Source organism: Bos indicus, chromosome 21, assembly GCF_029378745.1.
Source record: "Bos indicus isolate NIAB-ARS_2022 breed Sahiwal x Tharparkar chromosome 21, NIAB-ARS_B.indTharparkar_mat_pri_1.0, whole genome shotgun sequence".
NCBI classification, from domain to species: domain Eukaryota; kingdom Metazoa; phylum Chordata; class Mammalia; order Artiodactyla; family Bovidae; genus Bos; species Bos indicus.
In genome coordinates, this window is record NC_091780.1 from 31,608,368 (window position 1) to 31,631,065 (window position 22,698).

Below are 22,698 nucleotides of genomic sequence, written 5' to 3' on the forward strand. Positions count from 1 at the left end.
ATGAACAGAGGGGCCTGGCAGGCTACAGTCCATGGGGTTGCAAAGAGTTGGATTCAACTGAGCGACTAGGCACAGCAAAGCAATATCCAAGTAGCATTAAATACCTAAAAACAAAAGCATGAAAGTTAGCAAGGGGTAAATTAAATGTGTCCTAAGATCCTTTTATTTTGTGGGATTGAGAGCAAAAGTTACACTTTTGACTTTGGAAGTGAAATTTTTTCACTTTTCCAAAGTGGCGATACCATTTTACATTTCCACTAGTATTGTATAAGGCTTTCAGTTTCTCTATATCCTTGCCAAAACTATATTGTCAGTATTTTTTATTATAGTTATTCTAGTAGGTAGGTAGTAGTTAGTATCTTGTTGAGGTTTTAATTTCAGTTTCCGAAGACATTGCTGCTGCTGCTGCTGCTAAGTCACTTCAGTCGTGTCCGACTCTGTGCGACCCCATAGCCCACCAGGCTCCCCCGTCCCTAGGATTCTCCAGGCAAGAACACTGGAATGGGTTGCCATTTCCTTTTCCAATGCATGAAAGTGAAAAGTCAAAGTGAAGTTGCTCAGTCGTCTGACTCTTAGCGACCTCATGGACTGCAGCCTACCAGGCTCCTCCGTCCATGGGATTTTCCAGGCAAGAGTACTGGAGTGGGGTGCCATTGAAGACATTCAGTTCAGTCACTCAGTCGTGTCCAACTCTTTGCGACCCCATGAATTGCAGCACGCCAGGCCTCCCTGTCCATCACCAACTCCCGGAGTTCACTCAAACTCATGTCCATTGGGTCGGTGATGCCATCCAGCCATCTCATTCTCTGTCATCCCCTTCTCCTCCTGCCCCCAATCCCTCCCAGCATCAGTCTTTTCCAATGAGGCAACTCTTCGAATGAGGTGGCCAAAGTACTGCAGTTTCAGCCTTAGCATCATTCCTTCCAAAGAACACCCAGGACTGATCTCCTTTAGAATGGACTGGTTGGATCTCCTTGCAGTCCAAGGGGACTCTCAAGAGTCTTCTCCAACACCACAGTTCAAAAGCATCAATTCTTCGGCGCTCAGCCTTCTTCACAGTCCAAATTTCACATCCATACATGACCACTGGAAAAACCATAGCCTTGACTAGACGGACCTTTGTTGGCAAAGTAATGTCTCTGCTTTTCAATATGCTATCTAGGTTGGTCATAACTTTCCTTCCAAGGAGTAAGCGTCTTTTAATTTCATGGCTGCAATCACCGTCTGCAGTGATTTTGGAGCCCAAAAAAATAAAGTCTGAAAGATTTCAGTAAATGAAGAATGCATCTGGTACTTTCTAGGGTAATTACCAGTACAATAGAAACAGTGTTTTAAATTCAAACTTAAACAAACTAGCAGAGGGGAAAGCTGAAACAAAAAATCCCTAAGAAGGCAAAAGGAGAGAAAATAAAACAGATGCCAGAGACACACTATGAATCAAAGGAGATAGAGTAAACAGGAAGAAGATTTCCCCCATCTCCTCTTAGGAACTCAGCCAATAAGAAAGTCATGAACTCTTTGTTTATTATAGCCTTTTCAATTTGTTTCTCCCTGTACAAAAGTGTTCTCTTTAACTTTGCTGTGTGGGGACTTGCACGTAGATTACCATGCCTGCAGACACTGAACTGAAATTCTCTGCTGATCCGAAATAAACCCACTTTTTAAAATTGTTGCTGGAAGTTTATTTCTTTTAGGCAAAATGTTTGAACAATGATATAAGTTTGAACTACATAATATAAAAAAAACTTGAGCTAATAAAGATATGTAAACAATGCTCCTAACAAGTGCTAAATAAACTTTTTTTTCAAGCATACACAGATTTATAAAAACATATCATTACTGAAAAGCAAGTCTCAGAAATGTTTAAATGACTGAAATCATATGGAGTAAGTTCTCTGACCATAGTGAGAATAAACTAGAAATTTTAAATGGTTCAGCGAAGAAATTAAAAATATATTTTAACTCAAAACAACAAAATAAATGGTAATAGGATCATACATATCAATTTCGGAAATATTATATATTAAAATGTGGAGGAAACTAAAGCAACATTTAGAGGAAAATTTACAGCCTTAAATGCATATGTTAAGGGAAAAAGAGGCTTACAGATGTTAAGCTAAACATTCAGCTAAAAAGAACAAGAAAACAATTCAAAGAAAGTTTAAAGAAGGAAACAAAGAACAGAAACAACAAAATGAAAAGCAAACATACAATTCAGAGAATTAACAAGGCCAGAAATTGATCTAATCTTTGAAAAGTTTAGAAAAATTGACTATCATTTATTAAGATTGAGCAAGAAAAAATTTAAAAATTACAGTTCAATATCCTGGATGAAATAGATGCAAAAATCCTCAACACAACACTAGCAAATTAAACCAATTCAACCACTACCAATTCAACAGTATTTTAGAAATTTTAAAGGTCACCATCTTTTAGAAATCTAAAAGATACACCATGATCAAGTGGGATTTATTCCTGGGATGTAAGTGCTTCAACATACACGATTCAATCAATGAGATTCTCTTTATTAACAAAAGTGATTAGGGATAGAATAAGATAATCAGTCAGTTTAAAAATCCCTCTAGGAGACTAAAGACAGGAAATTTTAAGGCAGTTTGGGAGACTGTTGCAAGCTAATGACCACTCAAGAAGAGAATCCAATAATCTAGCAACAATCTACACTACCTTGAAGGAAGACCAGGTGCATCCAAGCACCAAACACAAGTCACAACCCTGACAGTTAAAATGCAAGACAACAGATATGGGTCTGAATCCTGTTACTTTAAGTCAGAGAGTTAACAGTCTTTGAAGAGTAGCATTTCTGCATGTAACCAGGAAAGAAATACAGGTGAAAAGGGAAAGAAATTAGGTGAAAGAGGACATTATACCAAAACCTGAGATGAATTACCATATTTTAATATTTTTACCACCCTTTTGCTAATGTACATATGATTTAAATAGCACCATGACAGTCCTGGTGTCTGTCATGACATGGCCATGCAGGGCCAAAGGAGGAACTAATGATGTAAGTCTTCATGTCTGTCCAAGAATGAGGAAGAAGGTGGTCTCCTCCCCTCCCCAATTTTTCTTTGATTATAAAAATGTAGCCCTCTTTGTTCTTGGGGCTGTGCTCCTTTGCCCACCTCCCTGTATCTTTCACAAGCATCCTATGCTGATAAACTTGGTCTTTGCCTGCTGCTGAATTGTTTCCATGATGAGACAAAAGAGTCTGAGCTTCAGTAAGTCCTGACACCAGGTGAGTGGTTTTAATCGAAAGGCAGGGGTTCAAGTCCCTTCCTAAGCCAGGGATTGTGGGTTCGAGCACAAGTCTGAGTTTTAGCTAGGTTCAAGTCCCACCCAAGAAGGAGTGCAGTGTCAAAAGGAAGAATTAAAATCCTACAATCATTTCAATAGTTACAGAAAAAGCACTTGATGAAATGCAACATCCTTTCATGATTAAAAACTCTCTCAAAAAATTAGGCATAGATGGAACATACCTCAACATAAAAAAGGCCTTATATGACAAGGTCACAGCTAACACCATACCCAACAGTGAAAAGCTTTAAGCTTTTCCTCTAAGATCAGGAAGAAGACAACACAGTAGTGAAAGTCCTAGTCAGAGCAATTAGATTTAAAAAAAAAAAAGGGAAGAAATAGAATTCCCTCTGTCTATAGATACATGATATCACATATGGAATACCCTGAAGACACCACCAAAAAATGTATAGAATTAATCAATGAATTCAGTGAAACTGCAAGATACAAAATCAATTTACAAAAAAGCAGTTGTACTTCTATACACTAACAACAAACTATCTAAAGAGGAATTAAGAAAACAATCCCATTTATAAAAGAATAAAATACTCAGGAACAAATTTAACCAAGGAGGTGAACAAGCTGTACAGTGAAAACCATAAAACACTGAAAAAAGAAACTGAAGATGACACAAATAATTAGAAAGATATTCCACGTTCATGGATTGGAAGAATTAATATGGTGATATCTTCATATTACCTTAAAAAATATATAGGAGAGGATATAGGAGAGGATTCTGCAAACCATACATTTGGTAAGGAGTAGATATTTAGAATATATCAGGTACTCAAATAACTCCACAGCAAGAAGACAGATGACCCGATTTTTTAAATGGGCAGAGGACCTAAATACATATTTTTCAAAGGAAGACATACAAATGGCCAACGAATATACGGGATGATGCTCAACATCAATGATCAATAGGGAGGTGCAGACTGAAACCACAGTGAGATATCACATCATACATGTTGGAACTGCTATTACTAAAAAGACAAAAAAAAAGTGTTGGTGAGGATGTGAAGAGAAGGGAGCCTTTGTGACAAGAAGGTAGACTGGTGCAAACATCACAGAAGCCAGTACGGTGGCTGCGCCAAAGACTGGGATTGGAGCTGCCGTGTGGTCCGGTGGCCCCCTGTCTAGGTATGCATCCAGAGGAAATGATATCAAAGCTCGAGGAACTATTTGAGCTCCCACATTCACTGCAGTGTTATTCACAACACCCAAGATAGGGAGTCAATCTATGCCTCCATCAACAAATGAATGGGTGGAGTCATTTTGGTGTAGTGTATTTAACAATGAATTGTTATTCAGCTTTAGGGAAGAAGGAGATCCTGCCATTTGTGATAATGTGGATGAACTTCGAGGACACAGGGTATAGTGAGCCAGACACACAAGGACAAGAACTACATTATCTTACTTGTATGTGGAATATGGAAAAGTTAAACTCTTGGAGGCAGGGAGTGAAACAGCGGTTGCCAAAAGCTGGAGAATTCAAGAAATGGGATGATTAGCTTAAAAAACACCCAATGGCTAATTTCCCATCACAAAGTAAGTCAGCAGAAAAATGGTATCTTTGAAGTGCTGAAGAAAAAACAAAAATTCTTCTATCCTAGAATTCCATATCTAACAAAAACATACATATACCCATGGCTGATTCATGCTGATGTTTTGTAGAAACCAACACAATTCTGTAAAGCAATTATGCTTCAATTAAAAAAATAAATTAATTAAAAAAATATTCTTCAAAAAATGACACAAAATTGAAACACACTAAAATGAAAGGTAAGTGTATTTGTGGCTAATAGACCTAGCTTTACAAAAAACAATGAAGAAATTTCTAAATTTCTAAAGGCTAAAGGTAAATGATCCCCGACTGAAGCCTGATTCCACAATGAAGAACACTATGTGGTAAATTCAATATCTATGTGTGATAAAAACTCCCAACAAAGCAGATGCAGATGAAGCGTACCTCAGCGTAATAAAGGCTACATATGACAGGCCCTATCAAGACTCCAATGGTATTTTTTTATAGAAACAGAACCAATAACCCTAAAATTTGTATGGAACCACAAAAGATCCCAAATAGCCAAAGCAACCTTGAGAAGGAAGAACAAAGCTAGAGGTATCACATTCCATACTTTCAAATTATATTATAAAGCTACAGCAATCAAAATGTATAGTGTTGGCATAAAAACAAACACATAGATCAATGGAACAGAATAGAGGACCCAGAAACAAACCTATGTATATATGGTAAATTAATCTATAACAGGAGAAGGCAATGGCAACACACTCCAGTACTCTTGCCTGGAAAATCCCATGGACGGAGGAGCCTGGTGGGCTGCAGTCCATGGGGTCGCAAAGAGTCGGACACGACTGAGTGACTTCATTTTCACTTTTCATTTTCATGCACTGTAGAAGGAAATGGCAACCCACTCCAGTGTTCTTGCCTGGAGAATCCCAGGGACTGGAGCCTGGTGGGCTACTGTCTATGGGGTCGCACAGAGTCGGACATGACTGACGTGACTTAGCAGCAATCTATAACAAAGAAGGCAAGAATCTATGAGGTGACTAGGTGTTTTCAAGAGAGAATGAGGGAATAGGGAGGGGAAGTGAGTGGAGGCTTAGTAGAGTGAAGGACTTGAAAAATTACAAAAAGCAAGAAGGTGCAAAGGTTTTTCCATGTGAGTCCTATCTGGGTTTATTAACTGGCAGTCATCCAAGGTAAGCTCCTACACTCCCATAGAGACTGGGAGATAGGAACTCTATCTTCAGGTGCTGGCTGAAATAAAAAATAAATTCTTTTGGCAGCCTTGATTTTCCTTAAGCAGGCACTTTAAAGGGGGTGGGGATGGGAGGGTAGGGTCATTCTAGGGATGTGGCGTCAGCTGTTAGAAGACATGCTACTGTTGTGCTACTAGTCAAGAAGACAATTTAGAGGACCCTGGCTAGAGACTGGTCAAGAAGAAAATCTTTGTTAGCCCCCAAATGTGAATCAGATTCAGATAATAGAACTGATTATTCAAGAAAGAATCTAAATTATATCTATGATACTTTGGCTGTCACAGAACTGCTCTACGCCCTCTCAGTCTTTAATGAACAAGAACTGTGGATACGAAAATCAAAGCCAAAAAAAAAAAAAGTTCAAATGTGACTGACATTAGTATCCATGTGAGTTAATAATAAGAGCTACCATTTACTGTACACTCACAGTATGCCAGACAAAACAACAGAAGCCCTCAGGTACATTATATAGTCCTTAACAGTAATCTGGGGACTTGCCTGGTGAATCAAGGCTAAGACTCCACACTCCCAATGCAGGTGGCTCAGGTTCTGTCCCTGGTCAAGGAACTAGATCCCACATGCCAACTGAAAATCCCACCACATGCCACAACTAAGACCCGGTGCAGCCCAATAAATAAACAAATACAATTTAAAAAACAGTCTTACAGCGTAGGGATTAGCTTCATTCTACAAAGGAAACTGACACCAAGAGAAGTGAAGTGACTTTTCTCAAAGTACAGCCTGTAAGTGGCAGAATTTTTAAAAATTTACCATAGTAAATAGACTGTACATATTTAGTCTCATGAATTTACTTATGAATGGAATATGTAAATATATTCTCAAAATCCCAGATAGACAAAATTCTTTTATATCCCAGGTACAGAATGTATATGAGATCACTTTCTCTGAAGATAATTGCTATTAGGGGGAAAAAAGCCGTTTAAAGTTAGTCTACTTAGGGACTTCCCTGGTGCTGCAGTGTCTTAACCATCCCTGGTGATTAAGACTCCACACTCCTAATACAAGGGGCACAGGCTCGATCCCTGGTCAGGGAACTAAGATCCCACATGTGCTACATAGCACAGCCAAAAAAAAAAAAAAAAAAAATCCACTTTAAACAGAGATGAAAATTTCATATAAAAACAGGGGTAAAAATTTTGAGGTTTATTTCATCTTATATTTAAGAGTTTGGGTTATAATTGCAGTTATGTGCTAACTGTTTTATAATTAACTTTCCTTGGAGTGCAGTCGACTTCCAGTGTTGTTAGTTTCAGCTGTGCAGCAAAGTTAATCGGTTACACACACACATGCATGCTAAGTCGCGTCAGTGGTGTCCAATTCTTCGGGACCCTATGGACTCCAGCCCACCAGGCTACTCTGTCCATGGGCTTCTCCAGGCAAGAATACTGGCATGCGTTGCCATGCCCTGCTCCAGGGGATCTTCCTGACCCAGGGATGGAATCTGCGTCTCTTCTATTGGTAGGCAGGTTCTTTACCACTAGCGCCACCTGGGAAGCCCATACACATACATACATCTTTTTTTTTGTTAAAGATTCTATTTCCAGATAGGTCATTACAGAGTATCGACTAGTTCCCTGCACTTTACAATAGATTAATATTAGTTATCTGTTTCATGGACAGTAGTGTGTATATGTAAATCCCAATTTCCCAATTTATCTCTCCCACCCCCCACCTTCCCCCATTGTTAACCATAAGTTTGTTTTCTACAACTGTGACTCTATTTCTGCTTTGTAAATAGGCTCAGTTGTACCACTCTTCCTAGACTCCATATATAAGTGATATCAATGTGTGTTAATCCTTAGAATGAACAAATCAAGTAGGGATTTGGGCATAATTTTTCTGACAAAGTTGTATCATATATAAACAGACTTCATCTAATGTCTAGTTTTCATATGGACAATTGTAAAGATGGTTGTAAAAAATTTAACATTGCTGACAATTTTCCCAAGGCCTTCTTTGAATCCTAATATTGAACTTTTAAAAGAGATGAGTTGCCATCATCATTGCACTTTCTCTATTTTTCAACTGTTGTGGCCTAAGTCTGCCACATCTTCATTTGCCATTGGTATCATTTGTGATCTGAGTTCCCCAACATCATTTTCATCGTCTCTCCTACATCTTTTCAAGATTCACAATTTTGCCCTAAAATCACCTGTATGTATTTGTGTTTTATAGGAATATTCAACAATCATGAAAAGACCGGCCAACAATGCTCCTAAGCTAGACAAGAATGCATGTATGAGGGACAGTCAGCTTTATAAGTGAGTCGTTCATTAGTGAATATTATTATACCTTTGACTTCCCTTCGGAATCATAACTGTGGGGACTTAGAAGTAGTCAGATAACTGGGATATCTGTACTAAGAGAAGACTTATGCAATTTGAGCAGATAGTGGCGTAAGATGAGCCCAGAGAGGGAGGCATCCACCCAGCAATGCTGCATCTCAGAGTGAAAGATGGGCACGTGTACATCATATATGATTTAAGAAAAGCCAGAAAACAGGGTAAAAAGTAGATAATCACCAGGCAGACAGACTTTATATGATAGTCATAAAAGCCACCACTCCAACAACACATGCTTAAAAATAAGAGTAAATCAAGAAAATCCTCAAGCTTTCAGCTCTGTTTCAAACTCTTTCTAGAGTGTTCAAATCTTAGCTGAAACAGGTCAAAGAGTTTACATTGGTTGCTCAAAAATAGCCTTATCATATATTTAAGAATTTCCCACTTAGATGTTAGCTCGCTAGTCTTACAATATTAGTAGTTTTTTGTCAGGCCTGACTCAGGGTACATCAGGAAAGGAAAGCAAAATATTATGTATGAAGCCAGTAAGCAAGAAAATAGTGGAGACCAGTACATCTCAATACCTGAAAATCACTTCATGCGTATTTAGACATGTAATAATAAGATCTTCAGTGTCAGGCCTTCTCAGCTTATTTTAAAAACAATTTTAAAAGCTTTTGTTTTTAGAATTTAATGTATTTTTTAAAACCCCTTCAGATTAAAATAGATTTTAGAAAATAAAAAAAATGATTTGGATCACATTTTGTCAACATGTGAACACAAATTAAAAAGCCAGTTTTTCTTGAAGCCAAATATAGTTTTTCTATAAAATACATCCAAAGAAATATTTCTGTTCTCCTTAACTCCATATTTACCTTTGGTTGGTATTCAAGAATTTCCTTTTCATATAAAAAGCTGGCACACATGTCTACTACAACCAATTAATGTTAAGAAAGGCAAAAAACAGAAAAATACAATTGTGAACCTCATATGGTTGAGTCAAAAACTGGAATAAAAAATTGTTCTGAAATGATGAAATGTTCTAAAAAACATTTAAAAGGACACTGGAATTAAAAAATGCATGCTCTGAAATAAAGCATAGAGAGTAAAACATCATTTTGGAAGTAGTAAACATTTACTAGTAGTCAATGATGCAGAAGTAAAAGATTGTTCTATACAAAAGCCAAGACTTTATATTGAACATATTCTATTCCAGTCAGCAATTTCTTCCTGAAGACTTTTATTTGGTGGTAACAATTTTAGCTTTTCCCACTGCATACCTCAGCATGGGAAACCAATTTCCAAAAGGTGTTCCCTAATTATATTAAATGTACAATGCTGAGCTATACCCATATTCTATTTCAAAAAGGAACCAAAGTAGGCTAGGCCATGTATGGAGAAGACGCCTATCCATAATAACATGTCAATAATGCCATTTACATGTGAATCAGCCTATTGTAAATCTTTTTAAAAAAATCTTTTTCTTACTTCATATAACTATTTACTAAAAAGGCTTCATGCTAAAAATGAACCAATAAACAAAAACTATCTTTGAGGTTGTAGTACAGAAAACAGACATCTATACTGCTCAGTTTAAGATGGTTTGGGCTGTAGGCAACAGTGAACTCAGTTCACAAGAGTATTAACAATATGGTTTCACTTCTCTCACAAGACAAAAAGCCTTGAATTTGGTGATTGCTAAGGGTGGTTTACTAATGATGCCATTAGTATCTTTAATATTTTTGTTCCACCATCCTGAGTGTGTTTACTTTTTCTAAAGTAAGAAATGGATTTATTTAGAGAGAAACACACCCACAGGCAGAGTGTGGGCCATCTCAGAAGGCAAGAGCAGACCTGAGTGAGTTTACTTTTTCCATTCAAGTTTGTTGCCTAATGATTTCAAGATGGTCACTGCAGCTCCAAGCATTAACTCCAGCCCTGTCTGATTCTTTTATCAGTGAAGTCCCTCAGCAGGTTTATGGGCTACAGTTGTATTACATGACTATTGTAGCAATAGGGAAGACTAGAAAATCAAATATTTAACTTTTCTAATTTTTACAATAGAGGTAAGAAATGAATATAGATTGGTCAGCCAACAGTGTCTGCAGTCCTCAACTCAATATGCACATACACACACACTTTTTACATGAGTGTTAAACACAACATACTCATCCTCTCTTCCAGGAAGACAGCCCCACTCTGTCATCCAGTCATTGCATGATGCAAGATCTCTGGTTGATTTTCTGTCTGCTCTATGAAGACCAAATACGACAACTCTCATCTGACCATTTGTATCGCTAAAAGAGAAATGTCTCTAAACAACTCCCCTCACATATATACAAGGACGAAAAAGAAAGAACAAAGTGATCTCAACAAAAATTCCATTGAGAAAGGGAGATTATAAGAAGTACACAGTCTTCCACAATCAACAATCCATATCATATCTTATTGGACAGAAATCACAGATTCCCCTGCAGGCAATAAATCCCTTGGTCAGTCAATCTGACAGTGCCTACTTCAAGTCTCAGGAGGATCTGCTGTGTCATTGTCCTCTGCAGCCATATCTAAGGTAGGCTGTGAAGTGGATGACCCTTCCAGGGGATTCACAACTTTTGTAGCCTACTTTACCCTGGTTTGACACAGGGAGAAAAGGATGAGGATTGCTTGGAAGGTAAAGACAATCACAACTAATTGTCAGCTTTGTACTACAGTTCCCTCAAAAACATATCAAGCTTCTGGTCAGATCAATTTCTTGTGCGAGTGAAAGTGAAGTCGCTAAGTCGTGTCCGACTTTTTGCAACCTCATGGACTGTAGCCTACCAGGCTCCTCCGTCCATGGGATTTTCCAGGAAAGAATCCTGGAGTGGGTTGCCATTTCCTTCTCCAGGAGATATCCCCAACCCAGGGATTGAACCCGGGTCACCCACATTGTAGGCAGATGCTTTACTGTCTGAGCCACCAGGGAAGTCCTTGTGTGAGTAATCACAACCAAAAAATTGTTTCTATAAGTCTCTAGAAATAATCTTTAGGCTTAGAGACTCTCATCTCTTAGCTGCCGACCTTTGAACCATCATAAAAGACAAGGCAATTCTAACGACAAGTCTTAGGTAAGAAGATACTACCCTCAATCCCCAAATTTCAAATTACAGGACTCTTTGTCAATTTAGACTACAAGCTAAAGGCAGGTTAGTTCCATAGCAAAGCTGTATTCTTCTAGCCTCTCTGCTTTCATGCTGAGCAGCACTAATTTGAGTTCACTCCCTTGTGTGGGACCCTACTGAAAAGCCACAAGAAGTCACCAATATGCACATTATTCCAATTTTTCCTTTCATTTCTCCTAACATGCAGTCTCAGTTTGCACAGTCAGCCTTCCATGGGACGGCAGGTGTAGGTTAATCAAATGCTCTATGACCATGTAACAAGGGTTACAACTTTCCTCTCCTTAATTTTCTCCATAAGTCTGGAGGTAGGCAGTCCAAGACTGGAAGAGCTGTTCAACAATGTCCCAGACTCTGTCAAACCTTCTTCTCCATGGTCCTCAGCTTGTTAAAATCATCTTTTCACTCTCATACCTGTCACCCCATGGTTACAAAATGGCTGCTGTATCTCCAGGCTTCATGTCTGCATTTAAGGCACAAAGGAGGGGGAAAGAAGAGAGCACCAGCCACCTCTGTTCTCTTTATCAGGAAAGCAAAGGCAGTCCCTGAGCTCAGCAGTCTCCCCTTTACGATCACTGGCAAAGGAGAATAGGATTGTCATGACTGGCTTCAACTATTCAAGGTTTTTTGCTAGGAGCTGGGAACACTGCTCAGAGAAGGCAGTGGCACCCCACTCCAGTACTCTTGCCTGGAAAATCTCATGGGCAGACGAGCCTGGTGGGCTGCAGTCCACGGAGTTGTGAAGAGTCGGACACAACTGAGCGACTTCACTTTCACTTTCATGCCTTGGAGAAGGCAATGGCAACCCACTCCAGTGTTCTTGCCTGGAGAATCCCAGGGATGACGGAGCCTGGTGGGCTGCCATCTATGGGGTCGCACAGAGTCAGACACGACTGAAGTGACTTAGCGGCAGCAGCAGCAGGGAACACTGCTGCCCCTAACAAAGTGAAGGTAAGCAATAGGGAATGGATAGAAGGGAGGTCACTAAGAATATCTACCACACACAGACATTTATAGTTTTAAGAAAATGTTTGAAAAATAAAAAGCAATCTCTATTTGGTGAAATCTGAACAACAGAAGTGAGGGGAAGCCCCTCAGGCAGTGCTATAGAAATACATTTTTGGTCAAGAGAGCTCTACTCAGGCAAATGCAGCCTATTTAGGAGTCTGTCCCTGAAATTAACACCTTTAGTAACTGCTTTCAACAGACTCTTCCCTTTCTTCAATTCTGAACCCACAGATTCTCTAAAATACCCATGTTTATTAACAACTGTTTCTATGGCAGCAGAGCCCCTGGTGGAGGGCACAGGGCTGGAGGCTATTTATAAGTTAAGGACTGACAGTACATGCCAATAGCAGCTATTATTGATGAAATTCTTGAGGAATTTTTTAAATAGATAAATATTATGAAAAAAAAAAACAACAAGAAATATTCAAAACATTCATGATGCCTGTTGTTTACCAGGAAACCTTTTGTAATTTGGTTTCCCATCTCAATGCACCACCTCAAAGAAAATACACTGATCATACTGCTACAACTGGTTTTTATAATAGTTTCATCTCATTATATTTAAATTAATTTGCATTCTGGCTCCACATCTTAAGCTGATGAGGTCGTCAGACTAATTTAATCCTCTCTGGGACACTTACTGTTCAGACCGGCTTTCTTAAGACCACAATACTGAGAGTTAGACCCTGGTAAACTCACTAAGGTTATACCATCCAATCCGGTCTTCTGAATAACAGTAGCACTGAGTGTATTGGCAGAAACAATAAATCAATTTTCATTCCATGTAGCAGCTCACAAAAGCCACTTTCTTTGATGTAAATTGTGCCACCTATAAATATACTTGCCACAATGTTCAAAGCAAAATAGTTTCCAAGTAACTTTCAAACTGTGCTTCTCTGATAGCACAGTTGGTAAAGAATCTGCCTGCAATGCAGGAGACCTGGGTTAGATCACTGGGTTGGGAAGAAGGGAAAGGCTACACACTCCAGTGTTCTGGCCTAGAGAAATCCATGGACTGTATAGTCCACGGAGACACATAGAGTTGGACATGACTAAGCGATTTCCACTTTCAACTAAAAAATTTTATATAGACTTTTGGATCGCAGCCATTCTGACTGGCATGAAATGGTACCTCATTGTGGTTTTGATTTGCATTTCTCTGATAATAAGTGATGTTGAGCATCTTTTCATATGTTTGTTATCCATCTGTATGTCTTCTTTGGAGAAATGTCTATTTAGTTCTTTGGCCCATTTTTTGATTGGGTCGTTTATTTTTCTGGAATTGAGCTGTAGGAGTTGCTTGTATATTTTTGAGATTAGTTGTTTGTCAGTTGCTTCATTTGCTATTATTTTCTCCCATTCTGAAGGCTATCTTTACACCTTGCTTATAGTTTCCTTTGTTGTGCAGAAGCTTTTACGTTTAATTAGGTCCCATTTGTTTATTTTTGCTTTCATTTCCACCATTCTGGAAGGTGGGTCATAGAGGATCCTGCTGTGATTTATGTCGGAGAGTGTTTTGCCTATGTTCTCCTCTAAAAGTTTTGTAGTTTTTGGTCTTATGTTTAGATCTTTAATCCATTTTGAGTTTATTTTTGTGTATGGTGTTAGAAAGCAATAAATGCTGTAGAGGATGTGGAGAAAAGGAACCCTCTTACACTGTTGGTGGGAATGCAAACTAGTACAGCCACTATGGAGAACAGTGTGGAGATTCCTTAAAAAACTGGAAATAGAAGTGCCTTATGATCCAGCAATCCCACTGCTGGGCATACACACTGAGGAAAACCAGAATTGAAAGAGACACGTGTACCCCAATGTTCATCGCAGCACTGTCTATAATAGCCAGGACATGGAAGCAACCTAGATGTCCATCAGCAGATGAATGGATAAGAAAGCTGTGATACATATACACAATGGAGTATTACTCAGCCATTAAGAAGAATACATTTGAATCAGTTCTAATGAGGTGGATGAAACTGGAGCCGATTATACAGAGTGAAATAAGCCAGAAAGAAAAACACCAATACAGTATACTAACACATATATATGGAATTTAGAAAGATGGTAACGATAACCCTGTATGTGAGACAGCAAAAGAGACACATATGTATAGAACAGTCTTTTGGACTCTGTTGTGCAGGGGATGATTTGGGAGAATGGCATTGAAACATGTATAATATCATGTAAGAAACGAATCGCCAGTCCAGGTTCAATGCAGGATACAGGATGCTTGGGGCTGGTGCACTGGGATGACCCAGAGGGATGGTATGGGGAGGGAGGTGGGAGGGGGGTTCAGGATTGGGAACACGTGTACACCTGTGGCAGATTCATGTTGATGTATGGCAAAACCAATACAATATTGTAAAGTAATTAGCCTCCAATTAAAATAAATTTTTAAAAAATTTATATAAAAAGGTATGTGGTACAGGGGTTATGAGCATGGGTCTACAGCCAGAAGGCCAGAGTGCAAATCCTAGTTCTCTTAATTAGAACATTCTACCACATTAGAACATTCTACCACAGAAATGAGCAAAAATCTTTGTGCCAAGTTTCCTCATCCATAAGTGAGGTTTGAGGTAGTGGGGACAAAATAATAGTGCCTACTTCAAAGAGCTGTCTGAATGTAAAATTAATTTTTACATATAAAGTGCTTGAAATATAAGAAGCACTCAACAAGTGTTAGCTGGAAAATCTAATGGTACATGGTTGCATTTTATGCACAGGTAAAATGACTTGATAATTAAGATTCACTTTATATGCACAATATGAAATAATGCAAAATTCCCTCCAATTAATAATTCATTAAGAATCACAGTTTCAAAACTGGCTGGTGAGTGATTTACAAACTCTTTTAAGCTACCGCCACAAGGCAATGGCAAACTTTCCATTCTTTGCTGCCAGGAATAGTCTTGAATTATGCATGTCTCCTACAAAACGCTACAGCTCTACACAGGGATGTGAAGCAGATAAATATCACAGCACTTCCAACCCGCTGACCTCTCCATATTGATCCTGGTCTTCCTAGAGGTTTTCTATGTCAATGTCACTAGAGCCTAGAAACTCTACAGTCAATATCCAAACAGAATTAAGTCTTTGAACCCATCCCAGAAAACTTTTCCTGAAATAAGATGTCAGTCATCCTGGTTATTTTTCACAGGCAAGTGCCATTCTCAGACCTGGAGTAATTACCATCCCCTCCCATTTTCCTTAGTATAAGTAACTGGTCATCTTTAATACATCCCTGCTCATAAAGAATTATTATCCTAATGGCCCTGATTTTCCTTTAACTTGTGTCTACTTTACTACTCAAGTACTTCTTTTGTTTTATTTATTCACCTCCTACAGCACAATTCTTTTTTCCCTTTTGCTTCTGACTTCCAGGCACATCTCTCAAACTCCCCCAGCCATGCTCATTTTACACCCAATTCTTCCACTTCTGTCATTCTTTATCATCTTGCCCTATCCTCCAACTACTAGCGGATCCGTTTATTTGAGGAAAAACTCTTTTATCCAAAACTATTTTTCACTTCTCTGCAATTTACTCTTTAAAAAAAAAAATCTGGTTCCCCCTAAGGTCACAAGGTATCTTATAAGTTTCCAATATAACTTATTTAATCCTTACCTTCTGCTCTTTCTCTGAATCAATAGGAAGAAATGTGGAACAAATGCCAACTTCAGATTATCACACTGTGGTCCACTCTCCTTTGAAATCTTCACCTTGTCTCACATTTCACAGAGCTGTTCTCAACAATCCTATCTGAACAAACTGTTCTTTAAATTTATCCTCCCATCCTTCTCTCCAGACTTGATAGAGGTCATTCATTAAGAGTCACAATTCAATTTCTACTAATATTAACACATGTATTTGAAGAGTATAATATGAACCAGAAAACTTAAACATGTTAATGATGATCACACGGTCAACAATGGAACAAGCGGAATAAAACACATGACTATACCTGTGCTCATAAAATAACTCTGTAAGTTTCCACAATACTCCTAAAGTCAAGTTCTACTAGTTTATATATTCTGTCATTAGAAATATATCATGTCAGCTACTGCCTTAGACACATATCACCATATGTTTGTCAAAATAAAACCATAACAACATAAAATTAAAAGGCCTTATGATGGATATATAAACTGTTCTTGGCAGATGATCAGACTACTTAGAAGACCTTCCAGAAAAAGGATTCTACAACTTCCCAAGGTCAATCATTCTAATCTTAAACATCCTTAATTTCAAAAGCTTTAACTTTTCTTATCTATATTTCTCCTGCTGTTTTTCCTCTATGGAGATGGGAAAAAGACAGGCACCATTCTCAGCTTCTTATCTACTTGAAAAGCAATATCATCCCTTAGCCTTCACTCTTATAAACTCAACAACTTGAACTATTTTCCAGATTCTTGCTCTCCAAGACCTTCTTAACCTTCTTTAACTATATTCATATTATTTTCAAATTACTAAGACTAGACTTGGACTTAACCAGCATACAAGTTTGCTGTTTTTAATGTTTTATGAATAGTTAACACATACATGAACATGGTTCTATACATACAGGCTTTTCCAACATTAGAATTGAGCTCTAAGCTTCTGTAAATCAGAAGTAAAAGAATCCTCCATATTATGGAATCTATTTCTATTGTCTCTTAGTTGAACTAAACCAATAATCTATGGCTATAGTTGACAAATTATGGCTCCACATATTGGCCCCAAAACATTACAAAGAATGAATTAATAATCACTTACCTGTTTTGTCCTTGGGAGAAAGTTTTTCTCCAGATTGCAGGGTAGAGAGGAAACTAGCTTTATAGTTCACCTCTATTTCTTCTGCTTTGATAGAAATTGTAGCTGCTATAAATAAAAACAAAATATTTTATATAGCAATTTTAGTAACACATGGAGAGAAGGAAAATAGCATCTGTTTACACATTTCATAAACTTTCATTTCTTTAGGTATACCTTCAGAGAACTTCATAATTAAGTGACAGAAACTTTGTTGCTGCTAAGTCACTTCAGTCGTGTCCGACTCTGTGCGACCCCATAGACGGCAGCCCACCAGGCTCCCCCGTCCCTGGGATTCTCCAAGCAAGAACACTGGAGTGGGTTGCCATTTCCTTCTCCAGACAGAAACTTTAATATGCTTAATTTCTCCTTCTTCCCCTTTTTTAAGTCCCAGGAAAACTATTTATTGTTAATACTTCTAAATACAAGGCTAGAAGTTGGATTAAGAAGGACACAGAATTTTATTAAAATATTATTGGGTGGAAGAAAGAAAACCCTTTCAGAGACTTTAGAAGATGGCAAGGCTTCCCTGGTGGCTCAGATGGTAAAGAATCTGCCCACATTGTGAGAGACCTAGGTTCAATCCCTGGGTCAGGAAAATCCCCTGGAGAAGGAAATGGCAATCCACTCCAGTATTCTTGCTTGGGGAATTCCATGGACAGAGGAGCCTGGTAGGCTAAAGTCCATAGAGTCACAAAGAGTCGGACATCACTGAGCAACCAATACTTTCACTTTCTTTCAAGGAATTTTATTTCCTTCTCTATAAAAATTATTTTTTACGTTATGTCTCCACCTAGAAAAAATTTTACATGCAATATTATGGATAGAGGGTTAATAATGATGATCATTTTAATAAAGTGGTAACCTTCATGAGAAAGGAGGGGGGAAAAGTGGTATACAATATGATCTATCTTCCACTTTAAAAGTTCCTTTTTCCAAAGAGCTTTATTTTATATGGTACTAAGAAGATCAAGGCTCAGAACACCTTAAGTATATAGAAGTGGCATATATAAAATTTTATATCAAGCCAATTATCAGAATGCATAATTAATTCCTCAGAACTTTTATGGTATTTCTAGACCCACATGCTGCTGCTGCTGCTGCTAAGTCACTTCAGTCGTGTCCAACTCTGTGCGACCCCATAGATGGCAGCCCACCAGGCTCCCCTGTTCCTGGGATTCTCCAGGCAAGAACACTGGAGTGGGTTGCCATTTCCTTCTCCAATGCATGAAAGTGAAAAGTGAAAGCGAAGTCGCTCAGTCATATCCTACTCCTAGCAACCCCATGGACTGCAGCCTACCAGGCTCTGCCGTCCCTGGGATTCTCCAGGCAAGAACAATGGAGTGGCTTGCCATTGCCTTCTCCATCAACAACAACTGGAGTGGCTTGCCATTGCCTTCTCCGTCAACAATAAGGTATCACCTCACAATGGTGGAATGGCTATCATCAAAAAGTCCACAAATAATAAATGCTAGAGAGGGTGTGGAGAAATGGAAACACTCATACAATACTGGAGGGAATGTAAATTGGCACAATCACTATGGAAAACAGTATGGAGGTTCCTTAAAAAAAAACCCTGAAAACAGATCAACCATATGATTTGGCAATTCCCTCCTTGGTATGAAAAAAAGTGAAAGTGAAAGTCCCTCAGTCATGTTCAACTCTTTGTGACCCCATGGACTGCAGCCTGCCAAGCTCCTCTGTCCATGGGATTCTCCAGGCAAGAATACTTGAGTGGATTGTTATGCCCTCCTTCAGAGGATCTTCCCCACCCAGGGATCAAACCTGCATCTCTTACGTCTCTCCTGGATTGGCAGGTGGATTCTTTACCACTAGGGCCACCTGGGAGGCCAGTAACAAAAACCAAAAACTCTACTTTGAAAAGATACATGCACCTCAATGCTCATAGATGCACTATTTATAATAGCCAGGACATGGAAGCAATCTAAATGTCTATCAACAGATGAATCGACAAATAAGTTGTGGAATATATATCTGTGTCATGTATCAATTCAGTTCAGTTGCTCAGTTCATGTCCAACTCTGAGACCCCATGAATTGCAGCACGCCAGGCCTCCCTGTCCATCACCAACTCCCGGAGTTCACTCAAACTCAAGTCCATCGAGTCGGTGATGCCATCCAGCCATCTCATCCTCTGTCGTCCCCTTCTCCTCCTGCCCCCAATCCCTCCCAGCATCAAGGTCTTTTCCAATGAGTCAACTCTTCGCATCAGGTGGACAAAGTATTGGAGTTTCAGCTTTAGCATCAGTCCTTCCAATGAACACCCAGGACTGATCTCCCTTAGGATGGACTGGTTGGATATCCCTGCAGTCCAAGGGACTCTCAAGAGTCTTCTCCAACACCACAGTTCAAAGGCATCAATTTGTCAGTGCTCACCTTTCTTCACAGTCCAACTCTCACATCCATACATGACCACTGGAAAAACCATAGCCTTGACTAGATGGACCCTTGTTGGCAAAGTAATGTCTCTGCTTTTGAATATGCTATCTAGGTTGGTCATAACTTTCCTTCCAAGGAGTAAGCGTCTTTTAATTTCATGGCTGCAATCACCATCTGCAATGATTTTGGAGCCCCCAAAAAAACAAAGTCAGTCACTGTTTCCACTGTTTCCCCATCTATTTCCCATGAAGTGATGGGACCAGATGCCATGATCTTCATTTTCTGAATGCTGAGCTTTAAGCCAACTCTTTCACTCTCCACTTTCACTTTCAACAAGAGGCTTTTTAGTTCCTCTTCACTTTCTGCCATAAGAGTGGTGTCATCTGCATATCTGAGGTGATTGATATTTCTCCTGGAAATCTTGATTCCAGCCTGTGCTTCTTCCAGCCCAGCGTTTCTCATGATGTACGCTGCATATAAGTGAAATAAGCAGGGTGACAATATACAGCCTTGACGTACTCCTTTTCCTATTTGGAACCAGTCTGTTGTTCCATGGCCAGTTCTAACTGTTGCTTCCTGACCTGCATACAGGTTTCTCAAGAGGCAGGTCAGGTGGTCTGGTATGCCCATCTCTTTCAGAATTTTCCACAGTTAGCAACCTAAATGTCTATCAACAGGTGAATGGACAGATAAGTTGTGGAATATATATGTGTGCCATGTATACAATGCCATAAAAAAATAGAAGAACAGAATATTGCCATTCACAGCAACATGGGTGGACCTCGAGAATATTATGCTTAGTAAAAGAAGCCAGAGAAAGACATATACTACATGGTATCACTTATATGGGGAACCTGAAAAATAATACAAATGAATCTGTATACAAAACAGAAAACAATTCACAGACATAGAAAACAAACTCATGGTTACCAAAGAGGAGAGGGAGAGGGTAAGGAATAAACTAAGAGTATGAGATTAACAGATACAAAGTACTATACATAAAATAGATAAACAAGGATTTACTACATAACACAGAATTATACCCAATATCAAAATACGCATATAATAACAATGGAATATTTTAATAATTTTATAATAATCTATAACAGGATATAATTTGCAAAAAAACCCCATTATGCTGTATATACAAAACACAATTTTCTGAATCAACTATATTTCAATTAAAAAAAGAAGTTTATGGTCTTTCTGTAGTCACAAAAATAATGAACATGAAAGGCTTAATAATAGCTAATTTTGCAACAAAATATCAAAAATTTATCTACCTTCAAATTTAATCATGCTAGTTTTTTTTTTTCTGGTTCATTTTTAGTCTGTTGGATAAGTGAAAAATCAAATTTTCTTCTTTACATAAAAATAATCATAGAATCACAAAAACTTAGAGCTAGAAAGAAATTTCGAGAATTTCTAGATATATTAAGTTCAATCCTCTCCAAATCAGAGACACTCATTTAATTGCCTTTTTCAAAGTTAAAGAATGAACTGGAGGGAACTTCCCTGGTGGCCCAGTGTTAAGAATCTGCATGCCAATGCAGCGGACATGGGTTCAATCCTGATCCGGGAAGATTTCACATGCCACGAAGCAACTAAGTCCACCGTGGGCCACAACAACTGAGCCCGCATCCTAGAACCCCGTGCTCTGCAGCAGGAGAAGCCACCACAATGAGAAGTGCAAACAGAGAAAGCCTGTTTGTAGCAATGAAGACCCAGCGCAGCCAAAAATAAATAAAATTAAAGAAAAAAATAATGAACTGGAGGTGAAACCCTGGAACCCAGAATGCTTTTCCCACTACATCATGATTCCTCAAACTAACTGAGGCACAATTTTGAATATACATGTGACGCAGCAGGGTTGAATGAGAGGTCTCTGAGTCAGACTGTCCAGGTTTGAATTTTGGGTTCCTCCACTTGCTATTTGGGTGATCTTGAGCAAATTACTAAATTTCACTGTGTCTCAGTTTTCTCATCTGTAAAATGAGATAACAACTATACTTTGCCAATAGGACTATTATAAAAAATACAAATAAAGCTCACAGAATGATGTCTGACACATTGCAAGCATTTAATAAATGTCAGAAATCATTAGGAGTCTACTGATAAACACATGGACATGTATTTTCTAGATTTTAAAATAACCTAAATATACTAGAAGTAGAACATTAGATCATTTTTATGTTTTAAAATACATATACCACCACTGGTATTTCATTTGCCATATAAACAGTACCCCCAAAATGGTTTCCTCATGAAGTACATGCAAAATTCCAGATATTAAACACATAATACAGCTCACTTAATTTGAACATCATTCATTTTGTGATCATTTGAGTCCAGTGGTATTCTCAGAATATAATATCCAGAGGGATCTTTGTTCTAAACATACCCTTCTCTGTGTGACAAAATTATTTTCAGTAATGACCATGAAATGAAACAAATAATAATAGTCAGGAATGAAACAGACAGTGAAAATTCTCTGACTCAAATTCACTTATATGTCAATATAAAATAAATATTATAGTACAAAAAAGAAAAAAGTAATGGAATTAATGTTTTGAAAAAAGGAAAAACTTAAACCTATATATTGTTTTGTGGAAGTACTAAATAATAACATTATATTTCCTATTCTCTTGATTCCTTCAGTTTTGGAGTAAACAATTTAAAAAGAATAAATTTTAGAGTTAAATATATTTTAATTCAATTATTCAAAAGGATAATTTCACATATTAACTAAAATTTGTACTTACAAGCCAAAAAGATTATACCTCAAAGTTTATACTTTGTTTCACTCTTAAATGTTAAACACAAATGAAAACTCTTAGGTCATCACATGGAATGAAAATGCTGAAGTAATCAAGCTGTTTCTTCACCTTACAGTCTCTGTACTATCACTGCATAAGAATCTACTATTTAAATACAGGGATATGGACCAA

The 22,698-nt window shown here is 38.2% G+C and overlaps 1 protein-coding gene across 7 annotated transcripts in view; it reads right to left on the minus strand.

The window, feature by feature from the left end:
• The window catches only part of NRG4 (neuregulin 4), a 118,110-nt gene that overhangs the window by 87,537 nt on the left and 7,875 nt on the right, over positions 1 to 22,698 (minus strand). For all 7 annotated transcript variants that reach the window (XR_011562627.1, XR_002183224.2, XR_011562626.1 and 4 more), the window contains one exon: positions 17,316 to 17,420. The gene's annotated coding sequence lies outside the window, so the exon portion shown is untranslated. The remainder of the gene's footprint in view (positions 1 to 17,315; positions 17,421 to 22,698) is intronic.